The sequence below is a fragment of the Orbicella franksi genome, chromosome 10 (assembly GCF_964199315.1).
Source record: "Orbicella franksi chromosome 10, jaOrbFran1.1, whole genome shotgun sequence".
Classification (NCBI taxonomy): Eukaryota; Metazoa; Cnidaria; class Anthozoa; order Scleractinia; family Merulinidae; genus Orbicella; species Orbicella franksi.
Window position 1 is genome coordinate 29,048,118 of NC_138154.1, and position 17,454 is coordinate 29,065,571.

The window sequence follows — 17,454 nt, forward strand, 5'->3', positions numbered from 1 at the left end:
CCAGTTACATTAAACGAATTAATTTTTTCTTGTTCGCCATATAATAAACATCTTATTAACCGAGCTTAGTCGGTCTGTATGTGAGAATCTTGACCTCGATCGTGTGTACAGACCTCACTGCCTTCGGTCTGTACTTACGACTTCGGTCAAGATTCTCTCATACAGACTTCCTGCTCAGTTAATAAGAGCTAAATAAACCATTAAAACTTGTGGTCTATTGCTTAACTATAGGTCTCCATAGCAATCATATTACTACGCGTCCAAAATCTTGTGTAAATCGTTTCTACTCTTTTGTTAATGTCAAAGTTGTTTTTCAAAAAACCCGGCACATCAAATCCTTCTTCCCATACAAGGACCGTTTCAACCGATCACAATTATCCAAAGTCATTTATAAAGCTAGTTGCTGGGACTGCAATGATTTTTACTTTGGGAAAACGAAGCGAAGACTTCACGACCGGAAAACGGAACATTTCAAGGCCCTTTCAAAACGTGAACACTCTTCTGCTATTACTGATCACGTTAAAACAACTGGTCACAACATCAAATGGGACCATTTTGACATTTCAGCGTCCGGCAAGACTGACTACCATTGTAAGATTAAGGAGACCTTGTTTATTCAGGAGTTGCAGCCAGCATTGAATGCCAATGTCAGCAGTGAAAAGCTTTTACGTTATTAGGAAAGCTTTTCTTTTGTGCCACTTTACAGACAGTTTCCGTTTGAAACGTCTTAAATTGCTACTGCAGATGTTTTCTGTCTAGGTTCCAGACGCCCATTGATACAGTATAAATAGCTTTCCAAAATATTTTAACGGTTATACTTTTGAAAATATATGTTGACTGGCATACGAAACGTCAAGTTCATAAAATGTATGCTTTTAAAATGTTTATCACCGCCGTTTGTTTTATATTTTTAACCAAGTTACATGGTCGAAGACCAAGAGTTTATAGAATTATTCATTTTCTTCAAACCTGGCTATTTTACCGAAAAGAAAGGAAGCTTTCTACATTTCAATATTCTCAGGTTAGAACAAGAAAAACACTGAACTGAACGCGTAATAGCCGGGTTACGTCTTGAAGTTGTGCAATAGGGTAGCAGTATTTTAGAGCAGAGTTGCATTGTCCTCACCTGCTGAAAATTAAAATGCGTCACTTAACACTACTCAATATCATATATTAAAGTGGAGGCAAAATTGTGAATTTTGTATACTCAACCAAATGATCTCTTTGCAGGGTGACTGTTTTCCATTGCTGAGCTGCTTGTAAGACACACTCACCAGGAACTGAAGTTTCCTATTGGCAAGGTAGGTTAAAGACACACTGAATTTTTACTGATAACTGTTATTGTAGGTATATCCTGTTTAGTGGCGAAAAAAAACATGAAGAAATAATAAAAATGCCCAATACTATAATGAGAGCTTTTCAAAATCATTATATTTAAGTGCAAAGTCAGCCAAGGAAATATTGTAAACAATTCTCGGTGAATACAGTCACTTCTATATTTTAAAGTAAATTTAGTTTAACTAGAACACAGTTTTATTTTGGGTCCAAAAGATAGTCTTCGAGCCAGTGGACTCAAGGTTTTCCGAAAAGTAGACAGTTACCGGATAACAGTGAAAACAACTATTATTCAAGGCCACCACAATACAATAGTCGACACTGAACAGAGGGTTAGTAATTTGCCTAAGTAAAATTAGAGCCTTTGATATCCCTGAATAACTTTAAATTTCTAAGGCAGATGAAAGGAAGTCTTAAAGGAAAAAAAAAATTGAATATTTTGCTTTTTTTTAATAAAATAATCCATCGGCAGAATAGTTATGACCCGAAATCCGTTTTGTACGAGCAATGTAAACCGCTCTACATTTGGCAAAAGCTTCACGGTGGTCAGTCAGCAAACGTTCTTACAGTTCAGTCATAAATAAAGAAAATAATGTTAATAATAAAGAAGAATTTAATTTGGTGAGGAGGAGTATTCAAAGAGTAAAAGTATGCTTCATTCTAGGCTATCATTGTTTTAACAACCGAAACGAACGATTTTTTGAAGACGAAAAGCATCAAGAAGATCAAGCAGCGACGAATGTTGGTGGGCGTAGCTTAATAAGTCTTAACTTCAGCCGTGATATTTTAGATGTCAGTAAAAAAGGGAATTCGGTGAGGTTGAGAATTAATGAAAAGAGACGTGTGCTACCTTCACAGCGAATATTTAGACCGAACCTTAGCACAATTTCCGAAAAAGGCTGTTGCCTTCTTTAACACAAATGAATGAGAACTTCAGATGGTCGTCACCATAAAAAATGATATCATTCGCGAAGCAACACAACAAATGCTTTGCCAAGAAGTTTCTCATTACAAATCTGTAGAACGTTAAGTTTAAGTACTGTTTTAACACCAACAGAGAAACGTTTTGTGCGGGAAAAGTTTTCAGTCTGTGATTGTTACATTCGCTCATTGAATGTTTTTTCTTTAAACGTTTTTATGGAGTTTCTAGTTGACAACAATAAATACTCTGCAGAAAAGATAGAAATTCTTTTGTTGTTAGGCTAAAAATGGTATTAAACTTATCTAGATGCCATCATATTATTTTCTCGTTACTTTTTGGTGCAATGCACGTTTTCTAGACAGTCCAAGATGGAAATTCACCAACATTATTTAAGGCAATAGTTATATGGCGTCATAGGGTTTTCACACTTAGTTTTCAATAACATTTGTCATTTTTCCATTAGGCCAATATCATATCTCTCTTTGAAGTTTGACTGGTTTCCATTTCCACTGAGACTACTTACCAGGATCTAAAGTTTCCTATCAAGGTGGGTTGAAGTCTATGCCAAATGGATGATAATGTCCACTGTCACTTAAAACAGATTAATATATTTTTTGTGCGCAGCTAATTGAATATAGAGACGTTATGGTGATGTAGTAGATCTGAACGCCATACAACGCATTTTACCTCCCTCTTGCACTAAAATTGTTGCAAAATGTTGAGGCGCTTACATGCAACAATAGTGACGTGTTCTCGACAATGTTATAAATTTATCTCGGATCAGTAGAAAGGAACGTTTTTCTTCAAGAAAAGGAAAATATTTCCATTTTTAAATTATTTCAAACTTAATTTATTTAGGTTTTTTACCTGTCTTGTGCTATTCACAAATAGATGACAAGACATCCCGAAAAAAGCAATTTGTATTGAATGGAAAATTAAACTTAGCGTGACACAAAAAAAACTTGCTCATTATTAGCCGCCAGTATTTGCTTCTATCCATAACAGTCTATCTTTTTTTAGTAGAATTCTACAAGTATACTAATGCAAATGCTGCAATCTGATTGGCTGAGCTACTCGTATACTATCAGCCATTAGAATGCAGTAGCTGTCGGTCGTCCACGAAATGCGACGTTTTATCGTTTTTCCGAAGTTTTAGAAGAAAGTTTGGATGTAAATGGATAATTAAATTCCTCAGAAGACTTAAAGAATGAGATAAACGGATTCTTGACTTTAAAAGCTTGAAATTATTGAAAAACTGGTGCGCGCGCGTAAACAACTGCAAATTTACCACGGACAATTCAATACGTGCGATTTTGTTACAGTGTAAAGTTCAGTAATGCGTCGAAAAATATTTGGAAACCATTATTTGCAATAATTTAAGTTAGAATTCTACTAAAGCAATTAGATTAGTCGCTCGCGATTTCTATGATGCAATAACTGATTCGACCTACGGCCTCATCAACTATCACCTCATAGAAATCTCGAGCTCATAATCTAATTGTTAAATAGAGGTACATTACATTTGTAAGATATATTTTCGCTGAAACTATTAAACCCGTCTTTCTCTTTACAACAAAAATTTATCAGATCTTTTGACACAAAGACTCATCAGAGAGAGCATCTTGTTTGCAACTGGGTAAGTTGAAGGAGTTTAAACTTATTTTTCAGTTATCTTCCCAGTATTTATTCTGGTAACTGTTTTCGTAGAAGTCTGGAAAGAACTTGAATTGTTTACTGCAGGGCTTTATAATGTTTGTTTTTACAATGCTATAACAATCACTCTTTGAGAAAGTTTGAAAATAAATAAATACAATATATCTAGTGGACACGTTATCAACATTATTTTCCCGATTCTACGCCAGTTAGGACGGTCACTTCTTGCGTATTTGCGTTCTATTTTATATCAATTATCTTATTATATCATTTTCTTTACAGTGTGTATTTATTCTCCGACGAGAAATTCAAGGGGAGAGCCTCGACTAAGGTAAGTTGGAGAGTTGTTTCAGCGTTCTTTTGATACAAGTGCCGAAAAAGACATGATTAACCATCACCGTTAAACACACAACTTGAGCAGTTGTGAAATCATAGCCTCTGTGATACCGGTGCAGTGCTCTACCAAATGAAACATCAAGCCAACTGGGAGCTGTTCACTTTTTGATACTTAACCTAAAATATATTGTTGTTATGCTTTGCCGTTGAGTTTTCCCAATGTTACGGATGTTCTCTCTTCCAGAATGTTTCATAATTAAAACCATTTGAACATTCTAATACCAGGAAAAGCGTTACTTAGTTCTTTGTGCGCGATTAGACGTATCTACACGTTGTGGCGTGTGAATGGTTTAAATTCTTTGGTCAAGTTAGACAGCATTATATTATCAATGGTACAAATTTATCTTCGGTCACAACAGGAGCATTTTAGCCTGAAAAAGATAAACAACAGCATCCTTATTTTTAATTCAGATTCTGATTCGATTTAAGAGGCTATCCAATAAAACATTTCAAAGAAACAATAGCATAGCGATGGCATCAACGCTGATTGGGCAAAAAGATGGCTCCTAAGGTGAGAAGTTAAACGACGTTGCGGAGAAAAGAAAATACAGAATAGAGCACTGTACTCGTCTCTGAGCTGTGTAATAACAGCTTTATTTGGTTTACAATAGCAAAGACTTCTTTCAACTACACCTGACAATCTCCTATTGTCAGTAAACTTTGTAACCTGTTAAAGTTAAAGTAAGCTTTGTTTTTGATTTAAAGAAATAGCAAACTTGATTTAATCTTTATACAACTTCTACATTTTTGTGGAGTGAAATATTATATTTATTTAAGAACCAAATTTCCTTCCTTTAAGACTCCGACATTTAAGCATAAGCTTTCGGTATTTAGGTCTTACAGCAAATTATTGAAAACATACATATTTACAGACATATTAAAAACTACAACAGACTTCATTATTGAAAGCAACATATTAAAAACCGCTTTTCAACACCTCGAAAGCCGGGTAATATCAATACATACTTTCGAAAAAAAAATCTGCACATTGATGTGAGCTTTTCGTCTCGTTAACTGCATTTCTTACACAAGTGTAAAAAAATCTGAAAAAAAAAAATTCACTTCTTTCCACAGACAGACAAGTAATTCCTCTAACAGGACAGATATTTGGGATGTTGTCTTTATCTGATTGCATACCCTGGATAACTGTAGACTTAGTCGAGTCTGTTGCTATAGTTACACTCAACCTCTGTACGATAATTGTTTTTATAAGAAACCGCAATCTCCGCAAGCGTAGCATGTACCTGGTGATAAATTTGGCAGTTGTTGATATGTTGGTTGGAAGAGTTGCTGTTTATAATCTGTTCTATATGCCTGGGATAATGTGTAATCTGTGGAAGAGGCATTCATTTGAAGTTGGGACAGTTTATTTTATAATGGTACTAAGGACGTTATTCGTCTTTGGTTCGTTAATAGATATCGCCATCATCGCTTTAGAACGGGTGCATGCGACGTTCTTTCCTTTTAGGCATCGTGTGCTAAAAAAATGGATATATCGATTAATAATTGCCGCTGTTTGGGTTTCATCTGGGTTGGTAACAATAGCTTATATAATTCTCGTACAGTTTGAAGAATCATATTACAGTGCTTACTTATATTTTACATTTATTTCAATTTGCCTTTTGATCATTTGTGTTTCTTACACGTCCATTGTTATTAAAATCCGTTGTGGAGCGCAGCCTCAACACCATGGTGCAGCCAGTAGAGGAAGAAAACTGACTATGACATTGTTGATTGTGACTGTTGCATCTCTTCTGTTGTACATGCCGCACTAGTTACATTCTATTATGCCATTTTAATCAGTAAAGTTGAAATATTGCAGTCTCTGTCCTTTTCAGTGGGTTTTCATTTAATTTCTGCATTGTTGTTTCTATTTTATTCAAACTCTCTTGTAAATCCTATATTATACACTATCCGCATGCCAGAATACAGATGAGCTTTACTTGCACTCTTTCGCAAACGACCTCAGCAACAAAGACAGGTTGCAGTTTTTCCTCTTCGTGACATGTAACGCAGATACTATAAAAAGCTATTCCAGTTTCGATGGCCAGCTTTGTTGTTTTAAACATTACATTAATCCACCGTGAACGTTTTAGCTGAATGAGCACGACGAGGAATGAAGGAATTAATATCTTCGCGAGAAAGTCTGACCTACATCAGATGAACATAGTTTAAGGGCAAATAAGCAAGGTACCGTACTCTAAGAACAAAAATTATAACAGGTCTTTTATTGTCTATATCTTGAAAGTCAGAGGAAGTACTAAAATTGATGTTAAGTTACGATTTACATTGTAATTTAGAGTCATGCTATACCATCTTGAGTGCGATTATGGTATTGCGATTTTCTAGCACTGAACATTTTAATGTCAAATAGTTAATAGTGGTGCAGAAAGTTTCTACATTACTCGGCAGAGAACAATTTGGCTCAATTAGTTGGTATATTCATGATTCACCAGGCGATAAATCGTGCATAATTATGGATAATAAGCTTTAAAATATTAGAACCTTAAGAGGCCTTTTATTGACTTTGATTACAACTACCACGATCCTTAATTTTTTCTGTTTCTTATGCTAATTAGGGCAATCGTTATTTAAACCCCACTGGGGCAAAATTTAGATAATGAAGAAAAAACGAGAGGAATTCTGGTGTTTGTAGTCAAACGACGACAACGTGCAAATCTGTTATTGGTAGTGTAATAAACGCCCCACAGGAAGATATACACAGTTCCTGAAGTCGTTTAAACCTTTTTAATCGCGTAGCGGAGTAACATACAACAACACACACCGAAGTCCATTCGTTCTTTCAACCACGTGCTTTAGATCCTCCCATTACGTGTCATGCACAAAGTGTCCCATTACAGTAGAGCCGGAGTTTCTCGTTCGAAATAGAACACTACAAACTCGTCCCGAGGGCGCCTTTTTCTTTACAGTTTCGGAAGGGCGGGAAAGACCATGGAATAAAAGATAAAATACAAACAAACAAAAAACCAAACAAAATAAAGCAAAAACAAAAAAATACCACAGACGGAAAACTTGAATTCGCGAAGAAATCTTTTTCGAGGCCAACTTTGACGACATTTTCTCCACCATCGAAGTGTAATCTGTATAAATTACGTTATTCGGTATACATTATCAAATCAAGGGACCAATGAAATGAAAGAATTCACCGGATGACTCCAGGCCTTTTTGCTCTTCCTTCTTTCGGAGGGTAAGGCGCCCTGGAGTAGAAGAGGGCCTTTGTCAGTCCTTACCACCTTCGAAGGGAAAAGCGCCCTAGGTTGAATGATGTTATATTTAATGTACAATATTATTTTCAGTCAAAAACATAATCAAAGAAGTAAAACAGCACTGAGCTCGAGTATGCACTTCAAAATCTATTGAGTTCACAATAAAGACAGATACTTGTATATTAGAAATTGAATTTTCTTGGTTTGAAATTATTATCTAACAATATTAGCACACAATTTTTTAAGAGTTCTTTCACTGTAAGTTAAAATCGTATTTCATAAGCGCATCTTAACCCTCAGACATTGAACAATTACTGGACAAGGTTGAGCAAAATATCGTGATTTGTCGGGCACATCAATTATTTGCCGAAGCCAAAAGGCTTAGACAAATAATTGATCTGCTCGCCATTGAAAAATCACGATATTTCGCAATAACCGAGTTCAATAATTGTTTTATCATTCGATCACCAAGCTTGTTTCTATATTCTAAAATTACCATCTGACAGCTCAGGGGAGCGATCTGCCGTTTTTTCACGCGAAAGCGTGGTTACAGTTACGCATGAGTAGAATATTATTTGCAGCAAAACACATTTAGACTGTACTACGCATGAGCAGACCGTTATTTGTAGGCAGTTATTTGCAGGTCGCGTGGTGGGCTCTTCTCAGATGTAAATATATAGCTTTTGCTTTTTCAGGCAATATTCTAATTAAACCAAACAGAGATGGTGTTCCTATGTTTTGTAAGAAAATCAGAAATACACTTTTGAGGTCTAGAAAAACTGCTGAAAGCACTCGCGTTTCTCTCGTGCGTCCACCAGCAGTTTTTCTAGTCTTTCCGATAGAACATGGAACACCAGATTCTATTTGGTAAATGGATTGTTGCTTTAGCGGGTATCATCAAGTTTTGATGCACGCTGGAAGTTTTGAGAGCAAGGTAAAAGCGTAAGAACTTGCTTGACTGCTCTCCGAACTTCCTACAGTCGATGATGCACATTAAAAGCCCAAGCTCTGGATTTCATCCATTTCTCTCACCGGCCAAATTGTTGTTTTTTTTTTTTTTTGCGCTACTCACAAAGGTTGAAAATTTGAAAGTTCTGGCGAATTTTCTCACTCCGTGAGCGCGAACGAGTATCATTAATTAGATTATGATGCAGTTTTACTTAAATTGAAAGCGTCACTTTACTAGCTATGTTGTTTAGAAAATCATGGATAGAAGACATTTCATGTGTTCCCCATAGAGTTATAAAAATACCTGTGGGAACGCGAGCTGAAATCGAGAGTGAGTGGTCTCATTGTTTTATAAGAATTCTAACTGATTTTCTTGAAATAACGCTTTCCAACTTCACGCCATTGACTGAACGTCATTTAAAATTTGCAGTTAGGAACCTGCGCTCATCTGTTTTCTCAGTAATTTCGAGTTTTTAACCTGAAGAAACCGTACATGATTTTCTCTTAGTCTTAAGTAGAATTGTTGCTAAAGGTTCCTCCCATACGCCAGAAAACATCGCCGTTTTGTAGACGAGCTATTGCCACTACATACTAAAGAACATTTACGTTACACAAAATTAACACGAATTTCCCAAAAGTTAGGTTCACATACCTCAAATCAACGCGAAATTGACGAAAATTATTAATGTGCGCCTAACTTTTTTACGCGAATTTGCTGCAATACAAACGTCTCAACATACATATCTAAAGGAATAAAACAGCAGCGTTTCAGGTCATTGTTAGCTAATTGTTATCAGGTTGTTGCTCCGTAAATGGATCTAGAGAGGAAAGACTCCCTTGGATCCTGGCATAGAGGTGACCGTGCAGTGGGAGGACGAACGGACCATGGAAATCCTAAGAAGAAAGACTGAAGAAGTTAGCTATCTCGTCGGGGAAACGGATCAATTCGACGACCAGTCGAAAGACATTTTGAACTCAATTCTTAAAGAAAAACTGTCAGATAGTGATTCCGAGGCATTCATAGTGGACTTATGAGCAGATAAGGTTTTGTTATTGAAACAAAGGTGCTGTAAAACAACAATGATGTAAAATAGTGTGATTTAAATCAACATCGACGTAAGTTAAGATGCATTAAATTAACGTAATTATTTTAATTGCCTTAATAAAGTGCATCGTTAATTTCCTATATAAATAAGGTAGTTTACTTTTCTCATTCGTGTAAAAGTCATTTCATGACCTGATTTATCAACGCGACAAACACCCAGTTAATTATTTACGTTCCTCACAGGGAGCCCTCAATCCGTTTAGAATATGAATAAAAGATTAGCCTACCTTTATCGTTGCGTGTTTTGTGTTTTGTGGCGGCCATTTTGAATTTTTGAGACGCGGTCCATTAGTGCGAGGTCTGGAACCGAAATTAAAGAAATCTGGGACGGGCGAAATTCGCAAATCGTCGGAGGAGCCGATCGCTCACGGAGGATAAGACCCTATATACGCCTGTTGCATGCAAGTTTTGCTCCTCTCGCCAGTCTTCTCTACTCAACGGCTAAAGCAAGTTTCTCCACCCACCTACCCTACAGCGACGCTAGCAAATCTCTTCTCCCAATCTCAATCGTAGTTTCATTTAAGCTGCGAGTTCCTTTTGTTGAAGTTTCGGCAATGTGAACATCATTCTGAACAATCCAAACACTACTTTGGTCCTTTGACTTTTACCAAGCTAAGAGAAACTTGAGTATTTAGAGCTTGTTTTCCCACATTTTTATTAATTCGAAGATGCGGATTTTTCATTGACAATTTTAGAAACCGGATGAAACTTTTTCGTTCCACTGTCGCTGAAATGATTGTGCTTATTTTTTCTCCAGCCAGCTGGATCCTATGTTTTCCTTCACCGTTCATTTTAAGAACTTTGTACTGTATTCAATCACAAATAAAACATGTTTTAACGCCCAAGCTGTTGTCGCCTATATGTTATAACAGAATTGTTGCCTGCTTTTAACTGTGTGTATATCGAGTTATGGATGTATTTGGAAAGTTTGGAGAGCACTCAAGAAGTTAAAGTTGCTCGATGCACAGGTGAATGCAACTCTTACGCTTCTCTCGAGCTCTTCAAACTTCCCGGGTGTATCCATAACACGATATACACACGCTAAGCATTAAACAATTGTTTAATTTACAGACCACGCATGAAGTATGTAACAACCGACTTTTTGTTCAAAATACGGAACCAAATATCAACTCGAGGAAAAATTGAGCTTAACCTTATTTACTTACTAATAATCTTATCCCCTTCACAAATAAAACATGATTTAGCTCCCAGGTTGTTGTCGCTTTGCTATAAAAGAATTGGTTCAAGCTTTTAGCGGTGCATATATCGAGTTAAAGATGCACGCGAAAAGCCGGAAAATGTCTGGAAAATCGTGAAAATATAAATATACAAGAACGGTGAATTTTTGGTGCAGATTTTCGGTGCATCAAAATATTTGTACAAATGTAGCATCGTTCTTCGCACATCAGTCGAAATGAGAATTTTAAAGTATTAACTTTTTTAGAAACAGCTGAAAGGAAGTCGAAACGAAATTGGCGTCTTCCAAGTTAGATGCGTTGTCTGTCTGCGTTGACTATTGAGAGGATCTGGGCGGAAGCCATTGATACTGAACAAATAAACAAATTCTTAGAACGTTAAATACAATATATATATATAACCACAAAATCATAAAAAAAATAAGTAGAATAGTTCTGGTAAGACATGGACCAATGTTACAGGACTGAACTTTATTGTTTTTATATTTCATACCCTGCCAGCATGTTTTAGTTACGTCAGTAGTGTGACGTTTGTTTCTTGAGTTCAGACAGTTCAGTCAATTGTTATTCAACAGCATAGCATATCGACATATTGTTTGCACGAAAATATTTAGTTCAGAATTAATCGGCAATTTTACTGTTCTCCCGTCTTGGACGTTCAATCAACTTCCCGATAATGTTGTTTGTTTTTTTTTTGTTTTTATTAGCAACGCAGTTTAGAGAATCAGATACTTTTTTTACCACAGATATCGCCTCTTGGATATGTAGTGTAAAGTTCTCATGCGGAAAATTCAATTTGAAGCGTGATCTTTGTCTTTTTGTCTGAGACAGCTGAAAAGCGAAAGGGAAAAATATTTAACTAATTACTATTTAAGGCCAGAGCATTTCGACATATTGTTTACATTTAATTCTTCTACTTAATTCCGTAAAATGAGCTTCATCTTATAGTTTGCAGTACTTGTTCCTCTTTAGCTCTGAGACCAATCACTAAGAAGTTTCTTCTTAACAAGGTAGGCTTAATGACTTTCTAAACTTTTTTGCTGGTTCTTTATATTACACTGTAATAGTCAAACAATTTGGCCCATGGTTGCTGTTAAGAATATCGTATTAAATTCAAAGTAGAAACCGAGAGAAAGTTTTGCATTCATTTTTGAGTTAATTCGTTTCCACTATTTCTTTTTTCTTTGAATACTGTTAAAGCAGACATGTGCAGTGGCAATATATCAGTGAAAATAAAGTCTTATGGATTAAAAGCGGCCCATGTTTAAAACATCACAGTTAATGGGATGCGTCTCTTCTGCGTTACAGTTAATTATTTTATTGTTTTGGAGAAAGCTTTAAGTTTACGTCTCGCTTAACTGTCCGATATCTGAAAACACAACCGAATTTGAATGGCAAGTCTTCTGTGATCTGCTGGTAAGGGCAAATATTTTATGCAGTTCTTTGCAAAAATAGAGAAACAGCTGAACCTCTCGATTAATAGAACTCTTTCAAGCTGCTACAAAGTTTAGCATGGTATTGCGGGCGTTCCAATTATTAGAATTCAAAACTTTACAGTTTCAAATACAGGTTTACATCAAATTCGCCTAGGGTGTAACCCTAAATATTATAAAGGGATCTTTCGCAACATTTTCCTTTACCGCCGAAAACAAAAAAGTTATAGCTATCCCGCAAATGATGAGAACAATTATAAGCCAAGGAAACGACGACAAAGGTGGTCTTAAACTGTTGTATAAATTCTGGCTTGCAGCGTTCAGAAAATTATCGAGGTCTGTAACTTTCAGTTGAAAGGTCCTTTTAAACAAAGACAAACATTCAGGAAGATTAAGCAGAGAAAGAGCCTATGTAAAGTTCGATGTTGAAATCAAGCGTCATATAGTCTGAGGCTGGCGAAATGAGAAAATTTAACGAGTCGAGTATTATTGGAAATAAAGTAAGCTACATTCAATGATCCACCGTTAGGTACGTAAAAAGACCTGCCGGTATGTTTTTTTTTTCTTGACACAGATTCTACGAGATTCGTCGTCGAGCTCTAATGTTGAACCATAAAGTACAGTCACGAACACACATCAATTCAAAATGAAACATTAAGCCCAGCGTTTAGCTCAGAGACCTAAGACAAAATTAATTTCCTTTAACCTGTAATCTTTCAACTTTTGCTAGCGTTTTGAACGTTTCGGTTTTTGCACATAGCGCGAAATCTAAAACAAAATTATTCATTCGAATTATTTAAAAGAACGGAAGGTTTCTACATTTCAATATTCTCAGGTTAGAACAAGAAAAATGCTGAGGTTGGGCCATCGGGTAGCACTATTTTAGAGCAGAGTTGCATTGTCCTCACCTGCTTAAAATTAAAATGCATCAATTTTTAGTCAACGATTATTTAACTTCCCACTATTCAATATCACATAAGTGGAGGCAAAATTGTCAATTTTTTATGCTCAACCAAATGATCTCTTTGCAGGCTGACTGTTTATCATTGCTGAGCTGCTTGTTAGACCCACTCACCAAGAACTGAAGTTTCCTATAGACAAGGTAGGTTAAAGACACACTGAATGTTACTGATAATTGTTATTGTAGGTACACCTGTTTAGTGAAGAAAAAACATCAAGAAAAAATAAAAATGCCCAATAATATAATGAGAGCTCTTCAAAATCATTATATTTAAGTGCAAAGTAAGCCAAGTGAATATCGTAAACAATTCTCCGCGAATACAGTCACTTCTATGTTTTAAGGCAAATTTAGTTTTAACTAGCCATCAGTTTTATTTTGGGTCCAAATGACGGTCTTCGAGGCAGTGGACTCAAGGCTTACCGAAAGGTAGACAGTCACCGGGTAACAGTCAAAACAACTATTATTCAAGGCCACCACAATATAATAGTCGATACTGAACAGAGAGTTAGTAATTCGCCTAAGTAAAATTAGAGCCTTTGATATCCCTGAATAACTTTAAATTTCTAAGGCAGCTGAAATGAAGTCTTAAAGGAAAAGAAATTTTGAATAACTTGTGTTTTTTTTATTTAACAAAATCATCCATCGGCAAGATAGTTACGCACCGAAATCCGTTTTACACGAACTAAGTAAACCGGTCTACATTTGGCCAAACCTTTACGGATCTCAATCAGCAAATGTTCGTACAGTTCAGTCATAAATAAAGAAAATAATGTTAATAATAAAGCAGAATTTAATTCAGTGACGAGGAGTACTCAAAGAGTAAAATCGTGCCTCATTCTTGCCTAATATTGTTTTCACAATTGATTTGAGAGTTCCGAAACGAACGCTTCATAGTTTTTTGAAGACGAAAAGCATTAAGAAGATCAAGCAGCGACGAATGTTGGTGGGTGTAGCTTAATTAACAAGTCTTAACTTCAGGCGTGATATTTTCAGATGTCAGTAAAAAAGGGAATTCGGTGAGGTTGAGAATTATAGAGAAGAGACGTGTGCTACCTCAACAGCAAATATTTAGACCTAATCTTAGCGCAGTTTCCAAAAATTGGCCGTTGCCTTCTTTGACACAAATGAATGCGAACTTTAGATGGTCATCGCCGAAACAAATGATATCATTCTTGAAGAAAAATAGCAAATGCCTTGCCAAGAAGTTTCTCAGTAAAAATCTAAAGAACGTTAAGTTTAAGTACTGTTTTAACACTAACAGAAAATCGCTTTGCACGGGAAACGTTTTCACCCCGTGAATGTTACATTTGCTGTTTCAATGTTTTTTCTTCGAACGTTTTTATGGAGTTTCTAGTTGACATCAAATAATACTCTGCAGAAAAAAATAGAAATTCTTTTGTTTTCAGATCAGCAAGCAAAGTTAGAATGGTATTAAACTTATCTAGACGCCATTATATTATTTTCTCGTGAAGTTTTGGTGCAATGCAAGTTTTCTAGACAGTCCAAGATGGAAATACGACAACATTATTTTAGTCAATAGTTATTTAGCATCATATAAATCTAACATTTTGTTTTCACCTACATCTGTCATTTTTCCACCAGGCCAATATTATATCTCTCTTTGAAGTTTGACTGGTTTTCATTTACACTAAGACTACTTATCAGGATCTAAAGTTTCCTATCAAGGTGGGTTGAAGTCTATGCCAAAATGGATGATAATGTCCACTGTCAGTTAAAACAGTTTAATAGCATGGAGAATTAATACATTTTTTGTGTGCAGCTAAGAGCATATAAAGACGTTATGGCGATGTGTTAAATTTGAACGCAATAGCGCACGGTTTTCCACCACCTTGCACTAAAATTGTTGTAAAATATTTAAGCGCTTACATGCAAGAATAGAGAAGAAAGGAACGTTTTCCTTCAGGTTAGGTTCTTTACCTTTAGGTTCTTTACCTGTCTTGTGCTGTTCATAAATGGATTGTGAGACATCCCGACAAAAGCAATTTGAATTGAATGGAAAATTGAACTTTAGACAAAAAGACTTGCTCATCAATAACTGCGTATTTACTTTTATCTGTATCTTGTTATCTCTATCTGTTATAGAGGTGCATTACTTTTTTACGATATATTTGTGCTTTAACTATTAAACCTGTCTTTCTCTTTACAGAAAAAAAAAAAATAATATCAGATCTTTTAACAAAAAGATTCACCAGAGAGAGCATCTTGTTGACAACTTGGTAAGTTGAAGACGTTTCAACTTTTTTTTCCCACTTATCGTTCAAATATGTGTCTGGTAACTGTTTTCGTACAAGTTTGGAAAGAACCTTAAATGTTTACTGCTGAGCTTTATGACCTTTGTTTTTACAATGCTATAACAATCACTCTTTGAGACAGCTTGAAAATAAATGTAATGTCAATTGAAACATTTCATTACCATGGAAAGTGTTACTTAGTTCTTTGTGTGGGGCGAAGTGAAGACAGACGTCATCTTGATGCACATTTTGAACAAGTTTCGCGCTACGACACATTTTCTTGTTCATCATTGTTCAATTATTGAAAGATGCTTAGGTCCTTAACAGTTAAAACATTTTCTCTACATTCCAAATTTGTCTGGGATCACAACAAGGCCATTTAAATAATGAAAGACGCTGTTAAAAAGCAACTCAGTGTGTCAAATATTCAGAATTATGCTAAACTATCTAATGGATGTTGTAAGATAGCTTCAGAGAAGGTTCAAATACTCAACGCAACGTTAAACACTGTCAACACAATGTCCGACATAAGCCAACTCACATGTTCGCGAGATGTGGGGCGGCCTACGAAAACGTAAGGGACTCCACAGAGGGGTAGCCACAAGTTAATATTAAAACGTCTCCCCCTCGTATCAAGAAATGGTCTATTGTAGTGGGTCCGTTTTGGTGATTTAACATAAACAATAGCCCTTTTGTTAAACCTGAACAATAGCCCTTTTTTTATTAGAAGCGCCGAGTTCTTTTCCGAAGCTTGGCGAGAAAACTTGTGATCATCGGAAAAATTGTCGGCATGACAAATTAACTACCTTAGAGGAGTGAGGAGTGTAATTTTTGTTATCTCAAGATCAATTTCCACCGGGGGAGCCCAAAGGGACACTTGACCGGCTGTATGAGTATCGGCCAGACTCTCATCCCTGAATAAAGTAAGAGCTTTAGGCCTATTCCAAACGTCGTACCACTGCCGTGCCGAACTAAATTCAAGAACTTAATTTGACTTAAACACGACAGTTGCACAACGTATATTTTTGTAATCGGCTATTAAAGCATGGTCCGCCTAGATTAGCCTTTGCTAGTTGCGGGCATGCCCTTTTTTTGTAAAATATAAATTGAAAATAATAAAGTGTGTGTGTGACGTTTGAAACCATTCAGTTCGGCAAGCTGAATTACTTAGCACAGCAGGCCTTGCCGTGTCGCGACTTGGCTTCAAACGACGTGCTCTTGCAGGGCCGAACTGAATTCGTAGCCTGTACCAGCTGCCGTTGCTTTCTATCATTTAAAATGGTCTTAAGCAAGGCAAACTTCGTCCCATCTTCGGCGACTGAATTAAATTCGACTTTTGAAACCACTGCCGTTCTTAAGTTGTCATACCACTACTGGGCCAAATTCATTTGAGTTCGTCACTGCAGTAGCACGACGTTTGGAATAAGCATTAGCTTACAAGTTTGATTGGCAATGTTCGCTTTTATATCGCTTTAACTTGGCACAAGATAAAATGATTTATTTACTTGTACTAGCATGACAAAGTATTATTAAACTTAAACTTAAACTTAAACTTAAACTTAAACTTAAACGGCCGGGACAAGAACGGAAGTTGAGGAGGAGTGATTGATGTAATATATTTCTATGTGTTAATAAATTTGGCCTTCATAAATTTTTTGACTTATTTTATCGTTGTGATAATATCAGGCAAGAGAAAAAGCGGTCACTGTGCACGACGCTTCGTTTCTTTGTTTGTCGCGTCCAAAGCAGGCGGCGTAAGTCAAAAGAAAAGAAACAAGTGCGATTTCTAAAAGTCGATTAACGGTTTTGTTTTTACCTAATTAAAAAGTGAAAAAAACAGCAGCCTCCGAAAGAGCAAAAGTTTACGCAACTCAGTTATCATTAGTGCAAGCAAAATATTACCAAGTGATCGTAGAGTTTCTTGGGATTTTTTTTCGTTGCCTGTGGAAAGCGGACATGATCGTTCACAAGTTCAACATTAAGCTTACTTCGCACACTTCTGTAAACACGCATCCAGTTTCTTTGT

At 36.1% G+C, this 17,454-nt stretch overlaps 1 pseudogene; it reads left to right on the top strand.

Moving 5' to 3' along the window:
- Nucleotides 1-5,386: 5,386 nt before the first annotated feature.
- LOC145499319 (uncharacterized) lies at nucleotides 5,387-6,317 on the top strand (annotated as a pseudogene).
- Nucleotides 6,318-17,454: the final 11,137 nt, after the last annotated feature.